The sequence below is a fragment of the Pelophylax lessonae genome, assembly GCF_965119305.1.
Source record: "Pelophylax lessonae genome assembly, chromosome: 4".
NCBI classification, from domain to species: domain Eukaryota; kingdom Metazoa; phylum Chordata; class Amphibia; order Anura; family Ranidae; genus Pelophylax; species Pelophylax lessonae.
The window spans coordinates 179,948,503-179,964,316 of NC_138771.1; positions in this window are offsets into that span (position 1 = coordinate 179,948,503).

Sequence of the window (15,814 nt, forward strand, 5' to 3'; positions counted from 1 at the left end):
GACACTGGTGATATTCATAGTGATGAATGAACATAAACATGAAGTTCATAAGTATTCATAAATTGGTGATGACTTAAACTTGCGAAAAATGAAAACGACGTGCTTATAAATCCAACGTGTAAGCCCACCACCTAAGTGAAATTCCTCCTTACCAGAGGGAAAAAATAAGGTGCCAAAATATATAACAAATGAACTGAAGGTGAGACAGACAATCCCACTGTGCTCCAAGACGCCTCGAGAAAACACCCAGATGAGTCTCTTACCAGATAGCAAACAATATGCGCTTGTAAATCACTCCCAGAGAACACAATCTTCTCCTCCTCATCCGCAATCAAGCAAATTTTCCCCAATGTGTCAAGCTGACGATCACTCAGAACTCGAGTTCCTTCTTCCATCCAAGTTGCCGTTTAATCCATTGTAATGATCCAGGCTGTATACATGAGCGGAGTCCCAGCACTGTCCGTACAAGAAGCTGCCTGCCGGAGACTCAGGTCTGCCTGCTGTCGTTTACCCCTAACTGTGCTGAAGTTGGTGGTGAAGGTGTTACGCTGACCGGATGAGGAGGCGGTAGAGGATGAGGAAGCAGAGTAGGAGGAGTTAGCAACAGGAGGCAAACTGAAGCGCCCTGCAATCCTTGGTGGTGGAAGGACATGCGCCAAACTGCTATCTGCCTCAGGCCCAGCCGCCACTGCATTTACCCAGGGTGCTGTTAGGGAGATATAAAGTCCCTGACCGTGCTTACTGGTCCACGTATCTGTAGTTAGGTGGACCTTGCCACAGATGGTGTTGCGCAGTACACACCTGATTTTGTCCCCCACTTGGTTGTGCAGGGAAGGGATGGCTCGCCTGGAAAAGTAGTGGCGGCTGGGCATGACGTACTGTGGGACAGCCACCGCCATAAGGCTTTTAAAACTCTGTGTCTCCACCAGACAGAATGACAGCATTTCAAAGGCCAGGAATTTTGAACTGCTTGCATTCAGGGCCAGGGATCGTGGGTGGGTAGGGGGGTACTTCCTCTTCCGCTCTAGTGTTTTGGAGATAGAGAGCTGAACACTTCCATGGGACATTGTGGAGATGGTTGGTGACCCAGGTGGTGGTGTTGCTGGCTGACCCTCTGTTTGCGGTGTGGCAGGTGCCACTGTCACTACAGAGGTGGATAAAGAGGCCGAGACTGCAGCAGAAAAGGAAGCAGGAGGAGCCAGAGACCTTTCTTGGTTTTTGAGGTGTCTACTCCACTGCAGCTCGTGCTTTTCACTTAGATGCCTGGTCATGCAGGTTGTGCTCAGGTTGAGAAGGTTTATGCCTCGCTTCAGGCTCTGATTGCACAGCGTGCAAACCACTCATGTCCTGTCATCAGCACATTGTCTGAAGAACTGCCACGCTAGGGAACTCCTTGGAGCTGGCTTTGGTGTGCTCAGTCCCTTGCTGCATTGGGCAGTAGCAGGCGTACTGTCTAGGGGATGGCCGCTCTGCTTTTGCACCCTGTTCCCTCTTCTGCTGTGCTGGTGGCTCTGTGCGACCACTGCCTCTTCCTCCGAACTACACAGATCACCTGCATGATGTTGATTCCATGTGGGGTCGAGGACCTCATCGTCCTCCACATCATCTTCCACCCAGTCTTCACCCCTGTCCTCCTTGTCGGTCTGCACAATTCTGAAAGCCGCAGCAGTTGGCACCTGTGTTTCATCATCATCCGAGACGTGCTGTGATGGTCCTCTCATGTACTCATCTTCAAACATAAGTGGTTGGGCATCTGTGCACTCAATCTCTTCCACTTCTGGGGCAGGGCTTGGTGGATGGCCCTGGGAAACCATGCTAACAGAGTTATCAAAAATCAGAAGAGACTGCTGCATGACTTGGGCCTCAGACTGCTTGGCTGATTTGCAAGGGGGTGAGGTGAAAGACTGATGGACATCGGCTGCAGGTGCCAACTCTGATCTTTCAGCAGTAGACTGGGTGGGAGACAATGTAACGGCACTGGAGGCACTGTCAGCAACCCAATCTACTATCACCTGTACTTGTTCTGGCCTCAACATTCGTAGAGCCGCATTAGGCCCGACCAAATACTGCTGCAGGTTCTGTCGCCTACTCGCAACAGAGAAAGGTGTTTCACTTGTGCGTGTAGCTGGCACAGATCAACCACGTCCTCTCCTTGCAACAGGAGCTCCACCAGCAGCACCAAGACCGGGGCCACGTCCCTTATTTGACGTTCTCCTCATATTTCTCAAATTTAGCATCTTTCCCTAAATGGGTGTTTTTTGAATAGCAGAATAGACAACAGTATGTTGTGTATTTTGCCCAAAAAGGGTGTTTTTTGACTAACACAGTAGGACAGCAGCTTGAATTCTACACGTACAGAGGCAGCAAGCAAGGGCTATAAAATTATGGATTTTAGCCCCAAAAGGGTGTTTTTGAAAACCCAGAAAACTATAGCTATATATAGCTTAAAATGCACACTCAATAATGCGACAGAGGCCCAAGAAGGAGGGTGATGCCAAAAATGGGTGTTTTTTTAAACCCTGAAAACTATTGCAGTATTTCAAGCTTGTTTTTATCACACATGCAGCAAGCAAAGGCTGTAAAACTGTGTATTTTGCCCAAAAATTGTGTTTTTTGACTAACACAGTAGGACAGCAGCTTGAATTCTACATGTACAGATGCAGCAAGCAAGGGCTATACATTTATGGATTTTAGCCCAAAAAGGGTGTTTTTAAAAACCCAGAAAATTATAGCTATATATAGCTTTTAATGTGCACTCAATAATGCAAAAAAGGCCCAAGAAGGAGGGTGATGCCAAAAATGGGTGTTTTTTTAAACCCTGAAAACTATTGCAGTATTTCAAGCTTGTTTTTATCACACATGCAGCAAGCAAAGGCTGTAAAACTGTGTATTTTGCCCAAAAATTGTGTTTTTTGACTAACACAGTAGGACAGCAGCTTGAATTCTACATGTACAGATGCAGCAAGCAAGGGCTATAAAATTATGGATTTTAGCCCAAAAAGGGTGTTTTTAAAAACCCAGAAAATTATAGCTATATATAGCTTTAAATGTGCACTGAATAATGCGACAGAGCCCCAAGATGGAGGGTAATGCCAAAAAATGGGTGTTTTTTCAATCACAGAAAACTATTACAGTATTTCAAGCTTGTTTTTATCACACATGCAGCAAGAAAAGGCTGTAAAACTGTGTATTTTGCCCAAAAATGGTGTTCTTTGACTAACACAGTAGGACAACAGCTTGAATTCTACATGTACAGATGCAGCAAGCAAGGGCTATACATTTATGGATTTTAGCCCAAAAAGGGTGTTTTTAAAAACCCAGAAAATTATAGCTATATATAGCTTTTAATGTGCACTCAATAATGCAAAAAAGGCCCAAGAAGGAGGGTGATGCCAAAAATGGGTGTTTTTTTAAACCCTGAAAACTATTGCAGTATTTCAAGCTTGTTTTTATCACACATGCAGCAAGCAAAGGCTGTAAAACTGTGTATTTTGCCCAAAAATTGTGTTTTTTGACTAACACAGTAGGACAGCAGCTTGAATTCTACATGTACAGATGCAGCAAGCAAGGGCTATAAAATTATGGATTTTAGCCCAAAAAGGGTGTTTTTAAAAACCCAGAAAATTATAGCTATATATAGCTTTAAATGTGCACTGAATAATGCGACAGAGCCCCAAGATGGAGGGTAATGCCAAAAAATGGGTGTTTTTTCAATCACAGAAAACTATTACAGTATTTCAAGCTTGTTTTTATCACACATGCAGCAAGAAAAGGCTGTAAAACTGTGTATTTTGCCCAAAAATGGTGTTCTTTGACTAACACAGTAGGACAACAGCTTGAATTCTACATGTACAGATGCAGCAAGCAAGGGCTATACATTTATGGATTTTAGCCCAAAAAGGGTGTTTTTAAAAACCCAGAAAATTATAGCTATATATAGCTTTTAATGTGCACTCAATAATGCAAAAAAGGCCCAAGAAGGAGGGTGATGCCAAAAATGGGTGTTTTTTTAAACCCTGAAAACTATTGCAGTATTTCAAGCTTGTTTTTATCACACATGCAGCAAGCAAAGGCTGTAAAACTGTGTATTTTGCCCAAAAATTGTGTTTTTTGACTAACACAGTAGGACAGCAGCTTGAATTCTACATGTACAGATGCAGCAAGCAAGGGCTATAAAATTATGGATTTTAGCCCAAAAAGGGTGTTTTTAAAAACCCAGAAAATTATAGCTATATATAGCTTTAAATGTGCACTGAATAATGCGACAGAGCCCCAAGATGGAGGGTAATGCCAAAAAATGGGTGTTTTTTCAATCACAGAAAACTATTACAGTATTTCAAGCTTGTTTTTATCACACATGCAGCAAGAAAAGGCTGTAAAACTGTGTATTTTGCCCAAAAATGGTGTTCTTTGACTAACACAGTAGGACAACAGCTTGAATTCTACATGTACAGATGCAGCAAGCAAGGGCTATAAAATTGTGTATTTTAGCCCAAAAAGGGTGTTTTTAAAAACCCAGAAAATTATAGCTATATATAGCTTTAAATGCACACTGAATATGCTGGTGCACTGAGCTTGCATAAAATTCCCCCTCACGACCCACCTAACTAACAGATGGATAAAAGTATTTTTTTTTGTCACTGGGATCAGGGCAGGGTAAAAAGTTTGTGCACTGCACCCACACAACAAAATCTATGTAGATGAGTTGAAGTTCTGATTAAAGAATAATATTAATGATTCTGTCCTCCTTCTATATACTCTCCCTCTCTCCCTCAATGCAGCACCGCCCTAGTACACAACAAAATCTATGTAGATGAATTTAAGTTTTGATTAAAGAATAATATTAATGATTCTGTCATCTTTCTATATACTCTCCCTCTCTCCCTCAATGCAGCAGCGCCCTAGTACACAACAACATCTATGTAGATTAATTAGAATGATCAAAGATTCTGTCCTACTCCTATGCTTTCCAACAAAGCAGCAGCCGCAGGCAGCCTTTCCCTACACTAGATAGAGGAGAGTGACGTGCGGCGCTATGTGACTTCAGCTTATATAGATGCTGGGTCACATGCTGCACTGGCCAATCACAGCCATGCCATTAGTAGGCACGGCTGTGATGGCTTCTAAGGGCACACCAGTTAAACGCTTGTGGATTGGATCTTTTTTTACACGCCATTATATTGCCGGACACTGAACTCGATAACGAACATACAGTACGATATCCGGGATCGGTCCGGTACCCGAACGTTACAGTTCGGGTTCGCTCAACCCTAGTTAGCGCGACTGTTTGTGCAACACAAATATACTGTTTCCACATCATGCTTACCAGTTTTAATTAACCACTTTACCACCGGAGGATTTTCATGCTTTACGTCCAGGCCACTTTTTGCAACTTGGCACTGCGCGACTTTAACTGACAATTGCGCGGTCATGCAACGCCACACCCAAACAAAATTTACGTACTTTTTTTCCCACAAACAGAGCTTCCTTTTGGCGGTATTTTATCACCTCTGCGCTTTTCATTTTTTTTTGCGATATTAATAAAAAAAAGAGCGAAAAGTTTGCAAAAAAATTGACATTTTCTACTTTGACAGTTTAAAAAATATCCAATATATTCAATTTTTGTCATATATTTAGGCCAAAATGAATTTAGCTACATGTCTTTGACAAAAAAATCCTCAATGTGCGTATTTTTAACCGCTTTAAGACCAGAAGATTTTACCCCATTCCTGACCAGGCTATATTTTGCGATTCGGCACTGCGTTATTTTAACGGACAATTGCGCGGTCATGCGGCACTGTACCCAAATTAAATGTATGTCCTTTTTATACCCACAAATAGAGCTTTCTTTTGGTAGTATTTGATCACCTGTGCGATTTTTAATTTTTGAAAGTAAGAGCGACAATTTAAAAAAAAAAAATATTTTTTACATTCTAATATATAACATTCCCAAAAAAATTTAAAAATCTAAATTTTTTAACATTTTAGGACAATTTGTTTTCTGCTACATATTTTTGGTAAAAAAAATCATAATAAGCGTATTTTTATTGGTTTGCGCAAAAGTTATCGTGTTTACTAACTACGGGAAAGATTTGTAATTTTTATTGTTTATTTTTTTTTTACTAGTAATGGCGGCGATCTGCGATTTTTTTTGCGGGACTGCGACATTGCGGTGGACAGATCGGACCGCTAACTGACATTTTTGACACTTTTGGGGGTACCAGTGACATTATTACAGTAATCAGTGCTATAAATATGCACTGTTACTGTAATAATGACACTGGCAGGGAAGGGGTTAACTTTATTGGTGATCAAGGGGTTAAATGTATGCCTCATGCTTACTGACGTGTGTGGGGGGGGGGATTGTGTGACACAGACACAGATCGCAGGTTCAGCTATGCTGAATCCTGTAATCTGTGACTGTCTGTCACAGAGGCGATCCACCCGCTTTGTTTACACAAGTGGGCGGATTTCCTCACTCGATCCCCGACGATTGGGGAAGAGCGGCGATGATCACCGCCTCTCCTCCCTTTGGCCCGACTCCCGCTGTGTCTGAATACAGCGGCTGCGAGCCTCCGGCGGCACGCGCGCGCCCCCGAGAGGGGGTGTTGTTATACATCGCTGGATGATAACGAGCCACTTTGCCGCAGTACCAGCTTAGTGAGCGGTCGGCAAGTGGTTAAAGTGGTTCTAAAGCCTGAAGGTATTTTTACCTTAATGCATTCTTTGCATTAAGGTAAAAAACCTTCAGAATGCAGCTCCCCCCCTCAGTCCAGTGATGTGCATGAGAGCAGAGACTTTCTTGGCTCTCTCCCTTCTAATTGTCTCAGACACAGCAGTGGCGGCCATTGGCTCCCCCTGCTGTAAATCACAGCCAATGCGGAGGAAGTGGGGGTGGCAAAACCATTGCAGAGAGCAGGTTATGTTATGTTATTTTTTGTTAATAAAAAAACCCCCGAAAAAAACAGAGTTTACAATTTTATAGATACATAATAAAAATCATGTTCTCTACTTTTTTCAATCTAATGCTCTTATAAAATATACCATTACAGTTTGCTTTTTCCCTCAACCAAAATGTTTGAATAAATTCCTTACACTTTAGGTGTAAAGAACAAGAGGTCATGTATATTAATAAAGTGGAATAATGTGGCTGAACTAGAACAAATTTTGTAACAATCCCGGCACTTTGTTGGAATGAATTCCACCACACTGACAGCATAGATATGTAAATAGACTAGCAGATGTAGACTCTTACTAGTTTTTTTAATGCACAAACATTGACACCTTTTTTTGCCTACATTTTAACTATTTAGTGAACGGGCACACACAGCAGAATAAATCATTAGTATAGATGCTCCCAAAATTATTATTTTAAAGCCTCATTTACTGTAATATATGCACAAATACAAACAGTGCAAAGGCCTAGTGTAGTAAGTAAGCCCCATTTATTAAACACAAATACGTTTTACACTCACATTTTGGTAAAAAATGGAGTAAGTATAGGGGTAACCAAATCAATTTTGGAACAACTCTATGTCCAATGGATGGTGGTCTGGTCAGCTGTACAGATGGGGCTCATGGTGTAAACGGTGGTTTACACCAGCCCACACTTCTGAATGCTCCTATCCTCAGAAACCTTCTATTAAAGTTTGGCACTTCCAGGAGTGTCACTCTCTGGAGTGCCCCACAGTTCTCACTAGTCCTCACCTTCAGACCTCTAATGGTTACAGGAAAAGCTGTGGTGACCTAGAGAAGAAGAAATCAATGAGAGATGCATGGGTCCCAGAAAATGGACATGCCTTCTTTTACAGATATACCTTCATATTTATACTATAGCAACAGGGTGACTAATATTCACAACAGAAATATCTGTCAGTTTGACAAATATGAGAATTCCCCTTAAAATCATTCTGACAGACACAGCATGAATGGAAGTGGAAGGAGCCTGAACTGTGCACAGCATCCACTGTTGTCACCAAGAGGGAACTTACCGTTAGCAATCTCATATATCCATTACTGTAGTACATGAATGTAGACATAAAGTGACTTTAAAGAGACTGTCAGTGATCAGCAGCACTGAGATGAAAAAAATAATTTTAAACTGCAAAGATTAATGATACTACGTGCTTTTGCAAGCCATATGCCATTCAGTTTGGGTTTACATTTTACTTTAAAGGATAAGTTCACTGTTTAGAAAATAAAACTTAAATTCACATTTTTTTGCAGGCCTCCAGCGTATCTGCCAGTGTATCTGTGTGCCCATACATTCCATACAGGCAAAAGAAACAATCTGACAGGAAGAGAGAATAAACGACCACAGCGCTCCACAGTGGGTCATTGAAAACTACAAGTCGAGCCGAGGGATGGGGGGAGGGGGGGCAGGTAAGTTGGTACTTCTCCTTGGAACTTGGGTACTAAGTTGTCCTTCAACACCAGGCAGGTATTTTAAGAAAAAGGACCAGGTTTCCTGGACCTCCGCTGTTTAAAGGCTTAGGAACTTATATTTTCACGGGGGGCTGCTGGGATAAGCCTGGTGTATTGTTGTTAGTTGGTTTCTCCAAAGGTTATAGTTATTACATCTTTAAAAAATGTATCAGCAATCTAAATCCATTAAGTTCAGGTAAGTTCTGATTGCATGAGAAGATATGTTATATGTCAATGTAGTGGATTTTAGGTTGTTTCCTCATCATAGTTTATTGCCTACTGATACTTTTCTCTTTTTTTCAGAACATTTACAATCTAGCTTTGGTTATTAGATTGAAGTGAGGTTGTCAAGCTGTGAAACCCATAAACTTTAACTTGGCAAGCTTAATAAAGGATTTCTCATAGTCATTGAGGAATCCAAGCAGTTCAGGACACTGCTGTCAGGAGCAGTGACGCATTGAATGATCTTCTTTGTAATCTTACAGCATCCATGACCTACCACATACAGTGAAAGGCAAAAGATCCACATTTTCCCATTAATTTGAGGTGGAGAAACTAAAGGGTGGATGAGATGTGAATGCACTCAGAACTCTTAGCCTACAGCTTTATAGCTATCCAGTGCCACTTATCTCTTTATTTTCTTAGGCTTGACTTGTAGTGAGTCCATTTGTCCATTATGTTTCAATCCCTCTAGTTAAAGAAAATCTTGAATGTACTGTTGACATTTTTGCTTTTGTATTATTCTATAAAATAAAAGGTTTGGCAAAGAAATCTCTGTACTACATTTAAAAGGGCATACTTTGTAAATGGCTGAATGCATTCCTTTGACATTTTACACAAAAGTGCTTGCGGAAATATGCAAGCTGTGTACAGTAACATTGGGAAGGAAATAAAACTGAATGGACTAGAACTTGCAACTAAATTTTTATTTCTATAAAATTGCTAGGTGATCCAGAAATCCAGAATTTAACACTAAGTTTACTGGTAATGTTAGCGTGTTCTTCAAGAAGTTCAAGTATGGCTAATAGGCTTGATAAACTAATCTCCTTCTTTTAGAGTAGAAATTCTAAATTGTAAACAAAAAGAATCTGGTAAAATGTATTATAAGATGCTGAAGAATAATGTGGATTTGGAAAAGTCTTTTTCCTCTAGACATCTACCTACACATGTGAATTCATATCTATAGGCTCAACTTTGATTTGAAATAACAATATTCTAATTGTTGTCCAATTAAACTCCAAAACATGTTTTACACAAGTTTTTACTTCTCTGTATATAGATGTTTCTACGCATAATTAAATAGAATAGGATTTGTACAAATTGCATTTGACAATGTGTAGCCATTATTCCAAATAATCCAGAGGATTCTCCAGTGGGCACTGCCATTTAGACTGGTAAAACAATATTTATGCTTTCAATAGAAACTGGGCCCTCCTGGTGTCAAACATGCAGGAGGGGTCTCTAGGAATACAGCAGTTGCAGTTCTTCCTGAATATGCTAATTTAGTCACTTGCCGGTTGCCGCCTGCTAACAGGAAATTTACTGCAAGTGGGAAGCACAGCCAGGCACAGCAACGCACCGATATGTTGTGTTGTACTTTCTGGTTGTCGGGCATGAATGCACGCACCCCCTGCTGACTTGTGCTGTGCTTGGACACAGCAAAAGTTTGTCAGCAGGTAACAGCTAATGATTTTGGCTATTTACCTGCTGATCGGCAATGGCCAATCACAGCATAGTTCTGCTTTCCACAAAACCATGGATCAATCTTCTGAGGACTACTAAACAAAAAATAGAAACCAATTACCATACACTTATAGGGATTTTATTGGATATATTTTATAGCAGAAAGTAGAAAATATGTTTTTTTTTTTTTCAAAAGAAAATTTTAATTTACATAATATAAATTAAAGCAACCCATGGTGTTCAAAGACCAGCAAAAGAAAGCTCTACTTGTGTGAGAAAATGATATAAATATTATTTAGGCAGAGTTTTACTTGACCGGGTAACTAAAGTATTTAAAGTAGCACAGTGTTGAATAGCAAAAAATATCCTAGTCACAAAGGGGGTAAAACCTTCTGGAGGGCAAGTAGTTAAGATAACAGATGGTAATAGAACTTTTCTCTGCTCATCTATACAGTATGTCAACATCAATTTTACCAGTAAAAAGAATATACTATATACTGTACTGAGTATACATATATCTATATCTATGTATCACTGGCAACAAAATGGAATACACCCCTATACTACTCCTCATCTGGTTGCCGCCACACACGCTTGACACCAGTGAGTACACCCCTAAGTGAAAATGTCCAAATTGGGCCCAATTAGCCATTTTTCCTCCCCGGTTTTATGTGACTCATTAGTGTTACAAGGTATCAGGTGTGAATGGGGAGCAGGTGTGTTATATTTGGTTAAATTTGGTGCTATCGCTCTCACTCTCTCATACTGGTCACTGGAAGTTTAATATGGCACCTCATGGCAAAGAACTCTCTGAGGATCTGAAAAAAACAATTGTTGCTCTACATAAAGATGGCCTAGGCAATAAGAAGATTGCCAAGACCCTGAAACTGAGCTGCAGCACGGTGACCAAGACCATACAGCGGTTTAACAGGACAGGTTTCACTCAGAACAAGCCTCGCAATGGTCAACCGAAGAAGAGTGCACGTGCTCAGAGTCACATCCAGAAGTTGTCTTTGGGAAATAGATGTATGAGTGCTGCCAGCATTGCTGCAGAAGTTGAAGGAGTGGGGGGTCAGTCTGTCAGTGCTCAGGCCATGCGCCGCACACTGCATCAAATTGGTCTGCATGGCTGTCATCCCAGAAGGAAGACTCATCTAAAGATGATGCACAAGAAAGCCTGCAAACAATTTGCTGAGGACAAGCAGACTATTACTGGAATCATGTTCTGTGGTCTGATGAGAACAAGATATAATTATTTGGTTCAGATGTTGTCAAGCGTTTGTGGCAGCAACCAGGTGAGGAGTATAAAGACAAGTGTGTCTTGCTTACAGTCAAGCATGGTGGTGGGAGTGTCATGGTCTGGGGCTGCATAAGTGCTGCCAGCACTGGGGAGCTACAGTTCATTGATGGAACCATGAATGCCAACAGGTACTGTGACATATGGAAGCAGAGCACGATCTCCTCCCTTTGGAGACTGGGCCGCAGGACAGTATTCCAACATGATAACGACCACAAACACCTCCAAGATGACTACTGCCTTGCTAAAGAAGCTGAGGGTAAACTTGATGGACTGGCCAAGCATGTCTCCAGATCTAAACCCTATTGATCATCTGTGGGGCATACTCAAACAGAAGGTGGAGGAGCTCAAGATCTCTAAGGGCTCCAGTGCCTCCAGTGGCAACCTGCGAAGCTCTGGTGAACTCCAAGCTTAAGAGGGTTAAGGCAGTGCTGGGAAATAAGGGTGGCAACACAAACTATTGACACTTTGGGCCCAATTTGGACATTTTAATTTAGGGGTATACTCACTTTTGTTGCCAGCGACTTTGACATTAATGGCTGTGTGCTGAGTTATTTTGAGGGGACAGCATATTTACACTGTTATATAAGCTGTACACTCACTAATTTACATTGTAGCAAAGTGTCATTTCTTCAGTGTTGTCACATGAAGAGATATAATAAAATATTTACAAAAATGTGAGGGTGTATTCACTTTCGTGAGATCCTGTATATATATATATATATATATATATATATATATATATATACACGCTTAGCAACAGGTGCACTAGATGGGTAACACTGAGACAACCTCCAAAACAGGCATGGATTTACAGGTGGAGGCCCCTGACCTTTTTTTTTTTCCTACTTTTTTTTTTTCTGACTGTTTTTCACTAGTTTTGCATTTGGCTAGGGTCAGTGTCACTACTGGTAGCATGAGGCGATACCTGGATCCTATAGAGGTTGCACAGGCAGTCCAACTCCTCCAGAATGGCGCTTTAATATGTGCCATTACCAGAAGCTTTTTCTACCAGCACAGTCTCAAGAGCATGGAGGAGACAGCCAGTTACTCAAGAGAGCTGAACAGGGCCGTAGAAGGTCCTTTACCTATCAGCAGGACCGGTATCTGCTTCTTTGTGCAAGGAGGAACATAATGAGCACTGCCATAGCCCTTCAAAATTACCTCCAGCAGGCCACTGGTGTAAATGTCTCTGACCAAACAATCTGAAACAGACTTCATGAGGGTGGCCTGAGGTCCCAACATCCTCTAGTGAGCCCTGTGCTTACTGCCTGGCACCATGAAGCTCAATTTGCATTTGTCATTGAACACCAGAATTGGCAGGTCTGCCACTGGCCCCCTGTGCATTTTACAAATGAGAGCAGGTTCACCCTGAGCACATGTGACAGTTGTGAAAGGGTCTGGAGAAGTCGCGGAGAATGTTAGGCTGCCTGTAACATCATTCAGCATGACTGGTTTGGTGGTGGGTCAATGATGGTCTGGGGAGGAATATCAATGGAGGGATGCACAGACCTCTACAGGCTAAACAATGGCACCCTGACTGCCATTAGGTATCAGGATGAAAATCTTGGACCCATTGTTAGACCCTACACTGGTGTAGTGGGTCCTGGGTTCCTCCTGGTGCACAACAATGCCTGGCCTCATGTGGTAAGTGTATTCAGCCAGTTCCTGGAGGATGAAAGAATTGATAACATTAAATGGTCCCCAAGCTCGCCTTACCTAAATCCAATAGAACACCTCTGGGACATTATGTTTCGGTCCATCCGACACCAGTTGAACCTCAGTCTGTTCAGGAGCTCAGTGATGCCCTGGTCCAGATCTAGGAGGAAATACCCTGGGACGGCATCTGTCGTCTCATTAGGAGCATGCTCAGATGTTCTCAGGCATGCATACAAGCACATGGGGGCCATACAAACTACCAATTTGAGTTGCTGTAATGAAATTTCAGCAAAATGGACTAGCCTGCTGCATCATTTTTTCACTTTAATTTTCAGGGTGTCTTTGAATTCAGCCCTCTGTAGGTTGATAATTTTAATTTCCATCAAACGATAAGGCATCCTTTCATTCCAAACACATTACCCAGTCCGTATCAGTATAGATATCCAGCATGATATTTTTTCCCATTGAGATCTGATGTGTCTTCAGAGTGTTCCTTTAACTTTTTTGAGCAGTTTGTACATATATATATATATATATATATATATATATATATATATATATATATATATATATATATATATATATATATACATATACATACATATCTCACAAAAGTGAGTACACCCCTCACTTTTTTTGTAAATATTTTATTATATCTTTTCATGTGACAACACTGAGGAAATGTCACTTTGCTACAATGTAAAGTAGTGAGTGTACAGCTTGTATAACAGTGTAAATTTGCTGTCCCCTCAAAAAAAAATCAAACACACAGCCATTAATGTGTAAACCGCTGGAAGCAAAAGTGAGTACATCCCTACACCACTCTTCACCTGGTTGCCGCCACACACGCTTGACACCATCTGAACCAAATAAGTTTATCTTGGTCTAATCAGACCACAGGACATGGTTCCAGTAATTCACATACTTAGTCTGCTTGTCTTCAGCAAAATGTTTGCAGGCTTTCTTGTGCATCATCTTAAGAAGAGTCTTCCTTCTGGGACGATGGCCATGCAGACCAATTTGATGCAGTGTGCGGCATATGGTCTGAGCACTGACAGGCTGACCCCCACCCCTTCAACCTCTGCAGCAATGCTGGCAGCACTCAAACGTCTATTTCCCAAAGATATCCTCTGGATATGACACTGAGCACGTGCACTCAGCTTATTTGGTCGACCATGGCAGGGTCTGTTCTGAGTGGAACCTGTCCTGTTAAACCACTGTATGATCTTGGCCACCATATTACAGCTTAGTTTCAGGGTCTTGGCAATCTTCTTATAACCTAGGCAATCTTTATTTAGAGCAACAATGCTTTTTTTTCAGATCCTCAGAGAGTTCTTTGCTATGAGGCGCCATGCGGAACATCCAGTGACCAGTATCAGAGAGTGAGAGCAATAACACCAAATTTAACACACCTACTCCCCATTCACACCTGAGACCTTGTAACACTAACGAGTCACATGACACCGGGGAGGGAAAATGGCTAATTGTACCCAATTTGGACATTTTCACTTAGGGATCTCTGAGTTTAGAGGACTGAGTACAGAACACATAAAATGTTTTCATTGCCATGGTCATATTGCTGCTAACTGTTCCCTAAATGTCAAACCAATGCAAACCATTTAAAAAAAATGCATGTCTCATTTTTCACAGGTGGCATGTACTGCATCATGTCAAGGGGGCATGGAAAAACAAATGTGTATGATTTCAGTTGATGGAAAGCCAGTCACTGCTCTGCTAGATTCTGGTAGTGTTGTGACATTAGTTAAAGGTGATTTTGTAAATCCTGCAAAGTTACACTCTAGCACTATTGGAGGTTTTTGCATACAAAGTGACACAAGTTACTACCAGACTGCTGTGATTGAGATTGATACCCCTTGGGGCACTGTGACACCATCAGTCGGGGTGGTACCCTCACTGCTTCATGAAGCCCTAGTGGTAAGAGATTTTCCACACTTTTGGAGTTTGTTGGAAAACAAATAAGCTCCTTCTGCTGAGGAAACACCGAAGCTCACTTTGGACCCTTTTAATTACAAAACTGAAAGGGAAACTGTTGGTGTGTCCAATAAATGGGTAGATCCTTTTGCTTTTTCTGTAATGGCTGGGGAGCAGGAGGATCTGGAATCCAGCCCCCAGCTTGAGGATAGTGAACAAGAAATTATCTCTGACTCTAATAATGCGAGTGGACAGTGAGTGGAGTGGACAGTGGTGCCTGACTTAGAAGTCAGGAAAGATGACTAGTGTACGAAACAACTAAGATACTGCACACTCAATAGAGCCAGAGAAAACATTAGAATGATTGATGGGGAACCTGCTGAACCTAATGTAGGGTGTCTTTCCCCTACATGGCTCCTAAAAAGGACTTGCTGAATCAAGTGGAAAAGCAAGAGGAAGAGGTAGAAAAGCTAGTGGTCCCTGAGACCTATCCCCGGATGGTATTAGATATAGTCTATGATCGTATAATGGTTGGGCACCTGGGTATAGAGAAAACTAAGAAGAGAATAACCCAGAGATTCTTTTGGCCTGGGTTACACACAGATATCAAAGAAAATTGTGAGTCATGCTCAGAGTGTCAGTATTCTGCACCATTGCCCTATTTTCACAGTTTGCTGGTACCTTTACTGATAAATGGCATGGATCTAGTGGGACCAGTAGTAAAGTCTGCCCGGGACCATCAGCACATGCTGCTAATACTGGACTATGCCACGTGGTATCCTAAAGTCATTCCCTTGTGTAATACCTCAGCTAAGGCTA